This window comes from Macaca mulatta, chromosome 11 (assembly GCF_049350105.2).
Source record: "Macaca mulatta isolate MMU2019108-1 chromosome 11, T2T-MMU8v2.0, whole genome shotgun sequence".
Taxonomy (NCBI): domain Eukaryota; kingdom Metazoa; phylum Chordata; class Mammalia; order Primates; family Cercopithecidae; genus Macaca; species Macaca mulatta.
Genome location: NC_133416.1, coordinates 82,763,873 through 82,780,000, shown reverse-complemented (window position 1 = coordinate 82,780,000; position 16,128 = coordinate 82,763,873). Strand labels below are relative to the sequence as shown.

The window sequence follows — 16,128 nt, the reverse complement described above, 5'->3', positions numbered from 1 at the left end:
GGCTGATAATTGTTTTGTTTAAGGAGGCCACAGGTAGGACCTTAATCCCTTCTAGCTTGTAGGGTTTCTGTTGGGAAATCTGCTGTTAATCTGATAGGTTTTCCTTTATAGGTTGCCTCATGCTTTGGCCTCATAGCTCTTAAGATAATTTTTTTCATCTTGACTTTAGATAACATGATGACTATGTGCCTGGGCAATGACTTTTTGCAATTAATTTCCCAGATGTTCTTTGAGCTTCTTGTATTTGGATGTCTAGCTCTCTAGCAAGGCTGGGGAAGTTTTTCTTGATTATTCCAAATATGTTTTCCAAACATTTAGATTTCTCTTCTTCCTCAGGAACACCAGTTATTCTTAGATTTGGTTGTTTAATATAATCTCAAACTTCCTGGAAGCTTTACTTATTTTTTAAAATTCTTTTTGCTCTGTCTTTGTTAAGGATTAAGTTCATTCAAAAGCCTTGTCTTTGAGCTCTGAAGTTCTTTCTTCTACTTGTTCAATACTATTGCTGAGCCTTTCCAGTGCATTTTGCATTTCTCTAAGTGTGTCCTTCATTTCCAGAAGTTGAAATTTTTTAAAATTTAATGTTATCTATTTCACTGGAGATTTTTTCATTTATGTCCTATATCATGTTTTTGATTTCTTTGAGTTGGACTTTACCTTTCTCTGGTGCCTTCTTGAATAGCTTAGTAGTCAACCTTCTGAATTCTTTTTCTGGCAATTCAGAGAGATTTCATCTGGGGTTGGAACCATTGTTGGTGAGCTAGTGTGATCATTTGGGGATATTAAAGAACCTTGTTTTGTCATATTACCAGATTTGTTTATCTGGTTTCTTCTCATTTGAGTAGACTATGTCAGAGGGAAGATCTGGGACTCAAGGGCTACTATTCAAATTCTTTTGTCCCACAGAGTGCTCCCTTAATGTGATGCTCTCCACTTTCCCCTAGGGATGGGGTTTCTGAGACCCAAACTGCAGTGATTGTTATTTCTCTTCTGGATCTAGCCACCCAGCAGAGCTACCAGGCTCTGGGCTAATACTGGCTAAGTCTGCAAAAAGTCCTGTGGTATGATCTGTTTTTAGGTCTCTCAGCCATGGATACCAGCACCTGTTGTGGTGGAAGTAGCAGGGTTGTGAAGTGGACTCCTTGAGGGTCTTGGTTGTATTTTTGGTTTTGTACTGGTTTTATGTTGGTTAGCCTCCAGGCAGGAGGTGGAGCTTTTAAGAGCACATCAACTGCAGTTATATAGGGAGAATATAAGCTTGCCCTAGGGTGGAGTTTGGATAAGTATTCAGATTTCTCAGGCAGTAGGCAGGGTCATAAAGCTCCCAAGGGATTATGTCCTTTGCCTTTGGAGTTACTCAGCAGTCCTATGTAGCCTACAGTGGCCAGTGGCAATCCTCCTCCTTCAAAGGGTCTGTGGATTCTCTTGGCTTTCCTGGTATGTTCCTGCAGTAGTTCTTGAGGCAAAAGTTCATGATGTGGGTCTCTGTCATGACGCTACTCTTTCTGTCTTAGTGGGAGTTGCAAGTCAGTCCTCCCTCCTATCTGCCATTTTCCTTTTTCTTACATATTAGTTTTAGTAGTGCTTTTGTAGATTGCTTAGGATATTCTGCATAAACAGTCATCACCTACAGGTAGAAAAAGTTTTACATTTTTTCAAATCTGTATTTTTTTTTAATTTTTTTTTTGTTTGTTTTGTTTTTTTTTTTTGCCTTTTATTACATTGTTAAGGGCCTCCAAAAGACTTGTGAGTAAAAGAGATGAAAAGGGTCATTATTGGCTTATTTCCAATATTAGGGGGAATGTAATCAATATTTTTCATTAAGTACAATGCTACCCGTAAGATTTTATAGATATTCTTTAACAAATTGAAGTTTCCTTCCAAATATTTTTAGACCAGCCCAGAAGGACAATTTTTAAAATTATTTTTCATTCTTTTATTAATTTTAGATGAAGGTCTTGGTATGTTGCCTAGGTTGAACTCAAACTCCTGGGCTTAAGCGATCCTCCCACCTCAGCCTCCAAGTAACTAGGACTACAGGTATGCATCACTGTACCCAAGTTTCTTCTAGTTTTAGTCTGTTGAGAGTTTTGACGTGGATAAATGATGAGTTTTGTCAATATTTTTCTGCTTCTAATGAAAGAATCATATGGTTTTTATCATTTTTTGAAAACATGAAGAATTATATTGATTTTAGAATGTCATATAATCTTACATTTCTTGGATAAATCCTCCTTGTAATTGTTCTTTACATATATATTGATGTATTTGATTTGCTAATATTTTAGTTAAGGAAATTAAGGCTATCTTTATTACAGATATGATGCATAGGCTGGGTGCGGTGGCCCATGCCTGTAATCCCAGCACTTTGGGAGGCCAAGGCAGGCAGATCACCTGAGGTCAGGAGTTCAAGACCATCCTGGCCAACATGGAGAAACCCCGTCTGTACTAAAAATACAAAAATTAGCGGGGCATGGTGGCACACGCCTGTCATCCCAGTTACTTGGGAGGCTGAGGCAGGAGAGTCACTTGAACCCAGAAGGCAGAGGTTGCAGTGAGCCAAGATCACCCCAATGCACTCCAGCCTGGATGACAGAGCAAGACTCCATCTCAAAAAAAAAAAAAAAGAAAAGAATTATGATGCATAATTTTTAAAAAAGTCTTTGTCAGTTTAAGGATTAAGATTGTGCTATTATCATAAAATGAATTGATATCATTCCTGCTCTCTCTTTTCTGAAATAATGTGTTTAAGAATGTTGTTATTTCTTCCTTAAATATTTGTTAGAATTCATCAGTGAAACCACATGGGCCTGGAATAGTCTCTGAAGAAAGAGTTCAGTAATGATATTAGTTTTCCTTAATAGATATAGGACACTTCAGATTTTTATCTTGTGTCAGTTTTTGTACATTTTGTTGTTCAAAAAATGTGTTCATTTCATCAGAATTGGTCAATTTGTTGGCATAAAATTGTTAATAATATTCCCTCATTATGCTATCCTATGATCTATCCCAAGATAGAATGTCTATTCTATCTTAGTAATAACCACTCTTTTGTTCTCAACAGTGACATTCATTATTTGTTTTTTCTTAAGTTAGTATAGCTAGGGTTTATAAATCTTTCTGAACTTTTCGAAGAAATAACTTTTGGCTGTGTTTTTCTATCATATTTCTCTTTCATTGATTTCTGCTCTTAACTTTATTATTTTCTTCCTTCTGTATACTCTTCTTGTGCTTTTCTCTTTTTATAATTTCTCAAAAGGGATCTTCAGTCATTTATTTTAGACCTTTCTTTTATTGTAATAGAATTATTTAAAGCCATATATTTCTCTATAAGTACTAGTTTAGTTGCATTCTACATATTTTGATATGTTGTATTTGTTAGTTGTTTTTCAATTCAAAGTATATTCTAATTCTTATTATCAGTTTTTTGTCCTCTAGCTTATTTAGCATTGTATTAATTTTCATATTTTAGGATGTTTTCTAGACACATTATTGTTTTCTAATTAATTTTCCTTTGTGGTGAGAGAACATCCTCTGTATAATTTCAATCCTCTTGAAATTTACTAGACTTATTTTATACCCCAGAATATAGTTCCTTTATGAACATACCATGTGTACTTGAAACGAATGTGTATTCAGCTGATTCTGGATGTTCTGTTCTGTAAATGGCAATTAGAATAAAATGATTAATAATGTTGTTCAACTCTCTTATATGTTTGCTGAGTGTCTGTTTGGTTGTTCTATTACTTGCTGAGAGTGGGATTTGAAGTCTCCAACTATGTTCATGGAGTTATTTCTCTTTTTAATTTTGTCAATCTTTGTTTCATGTATTTTGTTGCCTTGCTATTAGATGCATACACATTTATAATTGTTATATCTTCCTGATGGATTGACAATTTTATCAGATCAAACTTCCTTATTTATCTCTGATAACACTTTTTGTCTTAAAGTCTACTTGATATTAAATAGCCACTTCAGCCTTTCTCTTTGCATGCCATCTCTGTTTCCATTTAATTTCAACCTATCTACATCTTCATATTTAAAATTCATCTCATATGGACATAAAATAGTTGAGCCTTGCTTTGTTTTTAATTAATTCTAAAAATGTCTACCTTTTTTTTTTTTTTTTTGAGACGGAGTCTCACAGTGTCCCAGGCTGGAGTGCAGTGGCGCAATCTCGGCTCACTGCAAGCTCTGCCTCCTGGATTCACGCCATTCTCCTGCCTCAGTCTCCCGAGTAGCTGGGACTACAGGCGCCCGCCACCACACCCGGCAAATTTTTTATATTTTTAGTAGAGATGGGGTTTCACCGCGTTAGCCAGGAAAATTTCTGCCTTTCAACTGGAGTTAAAAGGATTGGAGTGCATGGGTACACTATCCATACAACTGGACTGTATGAATTTTTAATATTTAATGTAATTATTGACAGGGTTAATTAGGTCTGCCGTTTTATTATTTGTTTTCTGTATGTCAATCTCTATATATTTTTCTTTCCTTTGTTTCTTCTTTCCTTTTATCTTTTAGCTTATTTGAATAATTTTTAGAATTGTATTTTAATTTACCCATTGCTTTTTAGCTATATCTCCTTGCATTAAATCTTAGGGGTTGCTGTAAGAATTAAAATATACATCCCTAACTTTTCATAGCATAGTTAAAATAAATATTATGCCAATTCACGTTAATGTAACAATTTTTATAGCAATGGGGGATATTTCATTTATTGTCACCTTAGTCTTTTATGCTATAATTTTCATGTATATTACATATATCTATATCTATCGTACTAAATCCCATAAGACCATATTTTAATATTTGCTTTAAACAGTCATATGTATTTTAAAGAAACTAGAGGAAACACTGGTTTTTAAAATGTATCCACATATTTGCCTATATAGCCCATCAGTTGCTGAGTCCTTTTGGATCTTTCTTTTTAAGTGTGACTTTATTTTTCTTTTTACTCCTATCGTCTTATTTGTCCCTACAATAACCTCATGACTAGACCATGCTTCTTAACTAATCACTATTCCTTCAGACTTTTTTGTTTTTGTTTTTTTGAGACAGGATCTCTGTCATTCAGGTTGGAGTGTAATGGCATGATCAAGACTGACTGCAGGCTCAACCTCCGGTGCTCAAGTGATTCTGCCACTTTAGCCTCCTGAGTAGCTGGGACTACCGGTGCACAGCACCATGCTCAGCTAATTTTTATATTTTCTGTAGAGTCAGGATTTTGACTATGTTGCCCAGGCTGGTCTGGAACTCCTGAGCTCAAGCGATCCACCCATCTCAGTCTCCCAAAGTGCTGTGATTAGAGGTGTGAGCCATGACACCCAGCCCACCTCCTTCAGATTTTCTATTATCAACTCCTCTTTCCCAAACATTGTGAAGGGGAAGGGGGAAAAAAGGAAATGCAATGAAGAGTCCCTGAGTCCCTGAGAGTCAACATGTATAAGTTACCTCAATAAATTACCAGAAAATAGAGCCTATCTTAGACAGTTTTATATTCTATGCATTGTCTTGCACTAGGCCTTTCACAAAGAAGGCGCTCGATGAATATTTATTAGATTGTTGAATGAACAAAGAGGCTCTTTTATTCTTACCCATAATGAGGGAGAACCTGTGTTGCTGAGACAAAGTTATCACTCTGCAAACTGATAATGACAACAAACAAGAGATGCAGTTAATGATGCATTATTGCTTGTCAGTGAAAACACATAAGTAACAAACAAACAAATCTCTTTTACTTTGTGCATAAAATAAAGAATGATTATAGCCAGTTAAGAGAATCCTATTGGAAAGGGGACGAAAAATTATGAATTGTCCAGAAATTAGTCCATCATATCATACTGTACCAATTACAAGGCAGTTTAATTTCAGAATGAAAAGAGCTGAAAAAACCTATATTTAAGACATTAAGTGTATCACCTAGTATTATTGCCATAAACATCACATCAGCTTATGAATGCCTCCAAGTACTAGTTTTATTTTCTAAAAGATGCAGACTGAGATGCTACCTAGTATTTCCTTTCTTTTTCATTTTCCTTTCCTGCTTTTCATGTTCTTGTTATGGAAGCTGGTACATTTTATGCTCATTCATCTGCTAAACTTGTAAATTGACAGGAGATTTCTTAAAATGACAAATAGGAAGGGGTCTCGGGTTAATTCAACAGCTGGATTTCTATAATAACTCTAACCTGCTAGGGAAAATGAGCTATGTGACACTAAAGAGAAAAGGAGCACAGTTTAATTAAAACTGGCTCAGGATGGAAACTTTAATGAATTGCAGTTCCAGAGCATAACAGAACTCAGGACCCAAATTTCCTAAGGGAACTGTCAATAATAAAGATGCAGTTACCTGAACTGACTGCTCACAAGAGCAAACTTGTTTTGATAATGCCACGTGCTGTTTCCCAGGGCATAATGATTTGGCAGAGAAATAACCTGGCAGACTGCACTGAAAATAGCTGCATTATAATTACATTGTTACTTTCTACACATCTGATAATGAGGTAATACTTGATCTGCAAAAATTAATCATGCATCTAGAGAGTTCTATGTCAAATGTCACATGCATGAAATTTCTACTCAGTAGATACAACCTAGTCACAAACACTTCTTGGTAGCTGAGTTCAAAATTCAATTTTGGATATAAGAAACCAAATTTGCCATTTAGTCTACATTGCTATTCTTATTAGATCAAAAAGGAAACTTTTAATCTCCTGAAAGGGCATGCTCACATGCTGACCCCACTGTGTCCTGAATGGATTTGAGGGGTGACTAGAGGTTGTGTGATTCTTCAGGAACTCTTGCCAGAGTCCAGTTGCATTTATACTGTTAATCAAATCCCCTATGTCAGTTTCATACTGCTACCCTAGCAAATTACAACACACTTAGTAGTATAACACACAAGTTTAACATTTTGTAACTATGGAGGTCAGAAGTAAAAAAAATGGGTCCACAAGGCTGCCTAGGAGGTGATAGGTAACAATCCATTTTCTGGCCTATTACAGTTTTTAGAGGCTACCTCCACTCCTTGGTTCAAGGCCCCTTCTTCTGTCTTCCAAGTCAGCAGGGTAGCATCTTCTTTCCTCTCTGAACTCTGTTTCCGGCTCCATATCTTCTTTCCATGTCTCTGACCTACCTATTTCTCTGTTACAAGAACCCTTGTGAATACCCAGATAATTCAGGATAATCTCCCCATCTGAAGATACTTAACTTAATCACATCTACAGTGTCTCTTTAACCATGTATGTAACATATTCCCAGGCTGTGGGGATTTTGGATGTGGATATCTTTGGGAGGGCTGTTATTCAGCCTACCACACCTCCCAAATAGTCAAGGGCCTCTAGAGAAAGAAAAATTAGAAAAACAGAGAGACATTTATTATGATTTGGCTGACATGATTATGGAGGCTGAGAAGTCTCAGATCTGCAGCCCCCAGTACAAGATCCCCGGTAAGCTGGGACCCAGGAGAGTTGATAGTGTAGTTCCAGCCTAAGTCCAAAGGTCTGAGAACCAGGAGAGCCAGTAGTGTAAGTTCCAGTCTTAAAGCTGGCAGTATTGAGACTCAAGGGTCTATTTTTCATTTCGAGTCCAAAACCAGGAAAAGACCAAGGTTTCAGCTCATGCAGTCAGGCAGGAGGTGTTCCCTCTTATTCAGTCTTTTTGTTCTATTGAGTTCTTTAACTGATTGGATGAGACCTACCCGCATTAGAAAAAGCAATCTGCTTTACTCAGTCTGCTAATTCAAATGTTAATCTCATTCAGAAACACCTTCACAGACATGCCCAGAATAATGTTGAACCAAATATCTGGGCATCCTATGCCCTAATCAAGTTGACCCATAACATTAACCATCACAAGGGCAAAAAGATTTGCAGTAGTAATTGGCTACCTTTAGGTACCAAGTTTCAGTAATTCTTGCCACTTTCCTGATGCTGGGATAGCTATATCTAGTGTATTGTGCTCAGCTATGAGTTTTACAAAAAAACCCACAGAGTGGCTTATATCAATTAAGGAATGTTTCTGCCTCATACAAGAGGACTCCAAGCACAGGCAGTCCATACTTTCTCATTTTCTCTTCTTTTCCTCCCTTCTCTTCCATCCTTAGGGGTGGCTGATGCACCTCAGGTATCCCTCCAGGATTTCAGGCAGGAAGAAGAACAGAAGGGGAAGCAGCAATAGTCTTTCACTTATATCCCATTCACCAGAACCGAGTAACAAGACCACCTGGGGCTTCCAGGGATTCAGGGATATAAGAAGGATTTCACTTTCTTGGTTTTGCAGGGCAGGAAAGCAAACATGAAAGGAGAAAGTCAGCAACTCAAGTATCTTCTACAACAACCAAGAATTCTAAGCCTTAAACGTCCCTCCTTATCACTCAGTGACTGAATAAGACCAACTGTCTTATAGTTTAAAAACATGTCCCTTTGCTCACCTAATTTTTCATCAGAATTCCCAATAGGCAAATAAAAATAACCACAGTGTGTTTATGCATCACCAAAATCAGAAAGATTTAAAAAATAAAATAGTTTAAACAGACCCAAGTAATAGTTATGATTGTAGTTTTCTTCTAAGCAAATTGATTTTTTAAAATTGATTTTTTAAAAAAATTAAAGTGACTGAATTAAGTTATCACTCTTTAGGACAGTCTCTGGTGTGTTGGTGTGTAGGTGCACATCACGTCTTCATCATAATGGCCGTAGATCCAGGGCAGCCATTGAGCCCTACATGTCCATGGCTCCTGTCTCCTGTTGATAGGTTTGGTGAAACCCTATTCTCCAATGTGTACCCGCTCCTTGGCCAGAGTTGACTCATCTAGTAATGGACAACTGATGAAAATAGTCAGTTTTTTTGCCTAGGAATTTTAAAATTGGAACAGAAAGAGTACATTTAGTTTCTTCCTGAATGACTGAATTCTAACACACAGAATCAGGGAGCTACTGTTCTCCATGTTTTGTATGTTGACTGGGATTAGAGAAAGCTAGTCCTCAGAGAAAGAAAACAATGAAATTGAAGATCAGAATGGAGCATGGACAAAACCTGGATCATTCTAGATTATTCTTGGAGCCCAGCCACATTTCTGGGCTTGGTTTGGTTACTGACCTTTAGTCATTATGAGAATGCTGGGGTTAGTTCAATGTAATGCTCTGCTATTTATAATTAGATATAACTCTATAAAATGTAGGATTATTGCCTATGCATAAAAATTATGTCTGTAAAAGGGCCAAGCACTGTGGCTCACACCTGTAATTCCAGCACTTTGGGAGGCCAAGGCGGGCGGATCACCTGAGGTCAGGAGTTTAAGACCAGTCTGGCCAACATGGTGAAACCCCATCTCTACAAAAAATACAAAAATTAGCCGGGCACAGTGGTGGGCACCTGTAGCCCCAGCCACTAGGGAGACTGAGGCAGGAGAATCGCTTGAACCCAGGAGGCAGAGGTTGCAGTGAGCTGAGATTGCACCACTGCACTCCAGCCTGGGTGACAGAGTGAGACCCTGTCTCAAATAATAATAATAATAATAATAAAATAAACCATAACCATTGCTTGCATTAAGTATTTCTAAACTTCAATTAGTAAACAATGGTGAGTAAAAGTAAGCCTAGGATTATAAAGCCTTTTTGTTTTTGTAAAACCGAGGTCGCGCCATTGCACTCCAGCCTGGGCAACAGAGTAACACTCCATCTCAAAAAAAAAAAAAAAAAAAGAAAAAAAAGTCTATAAAAGGATTACTTCTGTTATAACAGAGGAAATTACTTTGATTAACTGAAAGGCATAATTAAAACCTCTGGCCTATAATTAATCAAATTGTAGTCTCATTTCTTCATCAATTTCTAATGCATCATACAGTGTATCTAAATATGATAAGGTATTTGAAATAGCAATAGTAAAATTCAGAATATATTCATAAAATCTAGAGGAGTGCCATACATCAAGAAGGAAACATGAAATATTTTACAGAAATTAAATGTGTTAATTTTACACTTAATTTAAAACCTCTGGGATAGACTAGAGAGAACTTTTGTATAATATAGAGAGATTACTACGGGAAGGTTTGGTTTCCGTTTTGCTAAATTTGAAAATTAAGATATGCCATATTTATATTTCTTACAGGAAACCATCTTTTAATATTTGATGCAAAAATAATTTTATCAGCCTTACTTTTAATATCTAATTTTAAGATGCTGAAATCTGACAGTTCTGATACTAATTATGTCTTATTTAAAATATAGCTATACTATAAAGCACTAAATCCTGGGTCTGCAGTGGTGAGAGATTGTACCGTGTAACATATTACACTGCTAATTCATAACGTTTCTTTGTAAAACTGCAAGCAGGGCCATCTCAAACATCTTGTTAATGAGCCTTTTCCTGCCTCCCCTGGGAATGCAGATGGGGTTTGCTTCTAGCCCTTCTGGAGGCAAATAAAGAAATAGAACTGACTAGGTTATAAACCCAGATGAAATCCTCATATGAGAAAATTCTCATTTGTGCCATCTGTTTGGGCTGAACTGGAGATGAAATATAAGGTGTCATTGCCACAATCCCTAGAGGACTGTCACCAAGTGATCTTCCTTCAAATTTGCCTTCAACTTATCACAAGCTGCTTTAATTCCTTTCCAGTATGTTCATCATAATGTCATCAGCCTTCAGATTCCCCTTGGTTTTTAAATGCGTCTGTGACACAGCTGACCAGCTCTTTTCTTGAAATGCGTATCTCTGCCATGAAACTTTCTCGACACCCTTTCAGAATTTTGTCTTTCTTTTTTTTAATAAAATGTAGCTTTTATTGAGTAAAGGAAAAAAGGAATTCAGCTACATGATAGAAAGATTCCAGTTTGATCAAATTGTAACAAGTCTTCCTATTTGCATGAGAGGAGCCTCACTAGGCCACAGGGAGCCCTTGGGAACAATTGCTTCAACGGGTTGGTTCTCACTCTCGCGCACATTATCAGCTCCCGGTCAGTCCCAAGAGGCAAGGGTGGAGGGCATGATGGTTCTCACAGAGCTACTTTATAAATAAACTCTATGTGACTTTTCCGGGAGTCTCTTACATTCTTTTATTTTAAAAGATCTGAGCAGAAAATAGAACAGAGGACCATTAAGTGGTGTTGTGTGGTTGTGTGATACATGAAACGGCCTGGTCTATGGAATTGTGACGGGTAACAGAAACAGCATGATTAGGCATTATGTGAAGAGCATGACACACTGCCACCATGGCCTGTCCAATTGGTGTGAGTAAACCGTCGCTGTTTTTCTAAGCATTGATAGGCGTGAGCCCCAACGTAATCCCGCTTAGTCTGGATGAGGTTGGCTGGGAGCATCTCGTGTCTGTATCCATCACAGAAGGAGACAGCAGTGTTGAAACAGGGCATGGGAATGCTGGCTCAGATCCTGGTGCTGACCACCTGCTACCAGCGGTCCTGGCAGTTTTCAACAGCCAACTTAAAGAAGTCGTCTAATAATAGGTTCTTAAGTTCCGGGTGTTGATGAAATGCATCCTTTATCTTTCCTAGAAATACACTTCTGATGATGCAGCCTCTCTCCTCCACATCAGGACAATATGACCATAATTGAGGGTCCAGCCAAATTCACTGGTTGCCTGTCTTAGCAGTATAAAGCCTTGAGCATAAGAGATGATCTTGGAAGCATAGCGGTCATTCCGAATGTCTTCCAGGAATGATTTCTTATCACCATCAAACTAATTCTTTTGGGGACCCTTCAGCTTTTTGCTAACTTGAATTCTTTCATCCTTCAGAGAGGATAAGCACTGAACAAAGACAGCTTTTCCATTGAGGGTGACAGGAATGCCATCTTCCAGGGTGGAGATGGTGATCCACTTCCTGGTGCCCTTCTGTCCCGCGCTGTCCCTGATCTTTGGCAGCAGGTATTTGCCATCAGTATCTTAGAATATTGGCTGTGATTTCAATCAAGAATGAATGGAGCTCTGTCTTATTCTAGTCCTCAAAGGCCTCTGTCTTCTTATTTTGATTTCAATCAAGAATGAGTCAAGCTCTGTCTTATTCCAATCCTCAGAATCCTATGCTATCTTGTTTTGCTCCATGCCCAGCACCTGTTTCATTAGGTGGTAAGCCCCACTGATCAGCTGCATAGCCCCATACTCTATCCTATTGTACACCATCTTTACAAAGTGGCCTGCCCCCTCCTCTCCCACCCAGTCAGAGAAAAGTTCTTCAGTTTTCTTTTGCAGTGATGCCTTGGAAGATTGTCTTGATAGGGGCCAACTTCTTTGTTCCCTCGTGGCATGAGTTATAGGCCATACGGGATCCTTTTCCTCCAGCACTAACTTTGCTCTCCACAGATAAAATTTCCTTGGCCTTGTGGTCTCTACATCGTCTTGTGGCATCCCTATATTTGGAATTGCCTCCATCAATGATATTGTCACCAGTGTGTAACAATGATACTAATTTTTTCACAAAATCATCAACAGCTTGACCAGCCTTCACAAGAAAGATGATATGCCTGTGGCTTTTTCAGCTTGGAGACCATCTTCTTCAAGGACTGAACAACATCTTTGGTCCCCTCTGCCTTGTTGCCAAGGAATCATCAACTTTGGAGACTGTACTATTAAAAGCAAAAGCCACAAAGCCATGGTCATTCATGCACAAAATTAAGGTCTGGCCCATGACAGCCAGTCCAATCAGTGTTATGCCAGCTTGGGCCATGGCGGAAGCATCAGACAGAGTAGAACTGGAGTGGGCAAAGTGCGGAGGGCTCACGGCTCACAGGCAAGTGAAGGATATACCAGCTGCCGGAGTTTTGTCTCTTTAGATGCCTCTTTTTCCTCCCCCACCTGCTAAATAGAAATATTTTTGAAACTTTTATCCTTAGCCATTTATAGAAGCTTAATCTCTGTACTTTCTCCCACGAAGAACACATCTACTTCTTCAGTGTCGGTGACATCTTTGTGCCAATTCCCAAATCCTCCCATAAGTATTTTTCTTCTATTCTCTGACCAGCCACCTTGACACTTCCAACTGGATTGGCCGTTCAAATTTAAAAAACTGCAAACCTCACATATCTTTGAGCCCCAAAGCATTTATCTTTATGTCTTTCCTATTACTATTAATAGCAATGCTATATTCACAGTCTCATAGGTTTCAAAAGGGAAATAGCTTTTGATTTTGCCTTCTCTTTCTCTTCTCCTAGTTCTGGTTAGTCTTTCTTTGTAATTTTGTCCCCATTTGTTTATTCCTGTTTATTCCAGTTTTTTGCCACCATTGTGTGGCCTTCATAACATTACATTTAGACTATGGCAATTGTTAGGGGATGTCCCTATGTTTCATGACTGTTCACTGCTGCCAGCGAGGCTGAAGCTGCAGTTGTACCTTGGTTACCATGGCACTGCTCCATAACCCAGCCACTATAAAGCAGATGCACTATAAAGACTTTCCAAGTTCAAGAAATGAATCCCAGGAGATTTTCCCTTGACTAAATCCCGTGCTTACTTTAGCATAACACTTTGGAGGCCAGAGTCAATGGGAGAAAACATTAGAGAGAACTTCTTGATGTTGCTGGCCTTCTGCAAGGCAGAGGCTTTGCTGCCTTCTTGCAACTTGACCATAAATCAGACTAAATGTTTTTCAGTGGATAGGGGGTGGTTCTAATGGGATGAAGACACAAGTTGCTTAATAGTCTTTAGAGATAGTCCATTACTTTTTGCTTTTCTGTCTACCGAAGTCTTCAAATAACACTTATTGGAGAGCTTTGGTGGGTAGGTAATGATTATTTGTAAGATGAACAGATTACTGTAAGATTATTTATAAGATTATTAATAAGTACTATAATATTTATATTTATTACTTATAATAAATAACATATTATTAAATATATATGGCTGGGTGCGTAGCTCACTCCTGTAATCCCAGCACTTTGGGAGACCGAGGCAGGCGGATCACTTCAGGTCAGGAGTTCAAGACCAGCCTGGCCAACATGGTGAAACACCGTCACTACTAAAAATACAAAAATTAGCTAGGTGTGGTGACACACACCTGTAATTGCAGTTACTCAGGAGGCTGAGGCAGGAGAATCACTTGAACCCGGGAGGTGGAGGTTCTAGCGAGTTGAGATCACACCACTGCACTCTAGCCTGGGCAAAAGAGTGAGACACTGTCTCAAAAAATACGTGTGTGTGTGTGTGTGTGTGTATATATATATATATATATATATATATATATATATATATATAAAATATATAAGAAATACTCAGGCCGGGCGCGGTGGCTGAAGCCTGTAATCCCAGCACTTTGGGAGGCCGAGACGGGCGGATCACGAGGACAGAAGATCGAGACCATCCTGGCTAACACAGTGAAACCCCGTCTCTACTAAAAAATACAAAAAACTAGCCAGGCGAGGTGGCGGACGCCTGTAGTCCCAGCTACTCGGGAGGCTGAGGCAGGAGAATGGCGTAAACCCAGGAGGTGGAGCTTGCCATGAGCTGAGATCCGGCCACTGCACTCCAGCCTGGGCGACAGAGAGAGACTCCGTCTCAAAAAAAAAAAAAAAAAAAAAAAAAGAAATACTCATTATTTATGAGATTAGTTTTAAGATGAATAATAAAGAAAGCTTTGCATTCCCTTCTTCTATTCTTTGTACTATCTGTATTGGATAAGAATAACTCATCAGATGGTTCTTAACCTACCAAATAAAACAGGCATTGGCACATCTTATTAATAGAAACAATCACTTATTGAATATGTTCTAAAGTTATCACTGTGGAACATGCCCTTCTGAAATTAAACAGAGCTAAACAATTTCTGGTATTACTTTGGTTTACACACTTAATCCTATAGCTTTCTGTCTGATAAACCTCCTTCTCTATTTTCTAATTCTATGGTTTGTCGAGGAAAAGGAAGTTAAGCCCTAATTATTGAATTAGCTTATACGTTTTTATTTAGGAAACAGACACATTTACTAAGAACATGCTAATTATGGGTACTACCATGTGAGATGTAAATAGCAGCTCCATTAATTCAGAAGTTTTACTATTTCTTTCATGCAATAGTAAAATTTATTGTTTTTTCAAAATTCTATTTAAGACCCTGTTTCCCCTGGTCAGATGAATATAACTAATCATTTTAACATTTTTGAAAAGCACACTGATTAGCAAAGTACAGCTTAGGCTTAAAATCTAAACTAGGAGAATTTCTCTTTTCCATTGTAAAATAACTTTAAAAAAAATTGTATAAATGACTGAAGTACAAATGCAGTTCTGTTACATGTATAGGTTGTGTAGTGGTTAATTCAAAGCTTTAGGGTATCCATCACCCAGATAATGTACATCATATCCACTAATTACTCATTATCCCCCCTCGTAAAATAACCTTCCCTATATTTGATTATTTGAAAAATCTGAATGTATCTTACAATCAATGTCAAATGAAATTTGCCACCACCAGGGAGAAGGTAAGTTGATAAGTAGTTGTCAATGACTAAACACATACAAATTTAACAGATGTACAGGCTATTGATCATCCAATTGTCACCTCAATAAGAGCCTACATGAATAACATCACATTCTGGTAAAGTTTTAGTGAACTGCATATCCCTGTCACTTAAAACTGTTTCTAAAATAAATATTATGTTGCAGTCTTAAAGTTATTTTATATTAGGAAGGCTATCTGTTTTAGTTCAGGTGACATATTGAAAGGCTGCAGAAAATTTGGGAGAATAGGTGGAGAATTTCCTAAGATAGCAGAGGTTGATACAGCCAATGTAAGCATCATAAAAGGCACCCACAGCATCAAATGTCTATTTGTTGAAAGGTCGCAGCTGGCTTATAAGACAAACTACCTCCCCGTGGTATATCATTTAATTACCAGAAATAAAACTACAAATTTGGCTAAGTTGACAGTTCAAATGAATCCCTGGTACTGTTTAGGATGTCTCATGGTTGTGAGTAAGCCTGTGAATAGTGGAGTGGAATGCCACTTGATGTTGCACATGACTGCCAAGGGCCAGCAGTGACTTAGAACAATCTTTACATCCTAAATGTTAAGAAGGCTTAGACCAATCTTTCTCAATGTATGTTGGTGGGCTACATTAGAACTAGCTGAGATGCTTGTTTAGAATTGATTGCATCCCTGGGGTCTCCTGCTCCTCAAGGTC

The 16,128-nt window shown here is 38.1% G+C and overlaps 1 protein-coding gene and 1 pseudogene across 2 annotated transcripts in view; one reads left to right on the top strand and one right to left on the bottom strand.

The window, feature by feature from the left end:
- Nucleotides 1-16,128, top strand: part of KRR1 (KRR1 small subunit processome component homolog) — a 286,342-nt gene that overhangs the window by 174,511 nt on the left and 95,703 nt on the right. The window lies entirely within an intron of this gene.
- Nucleotides 10,753-14,195, bottom strand: LOC100430321 (6-phosphogluconate dehydrogenase, decarboxylating pseudogene; annotated as a pseudogene).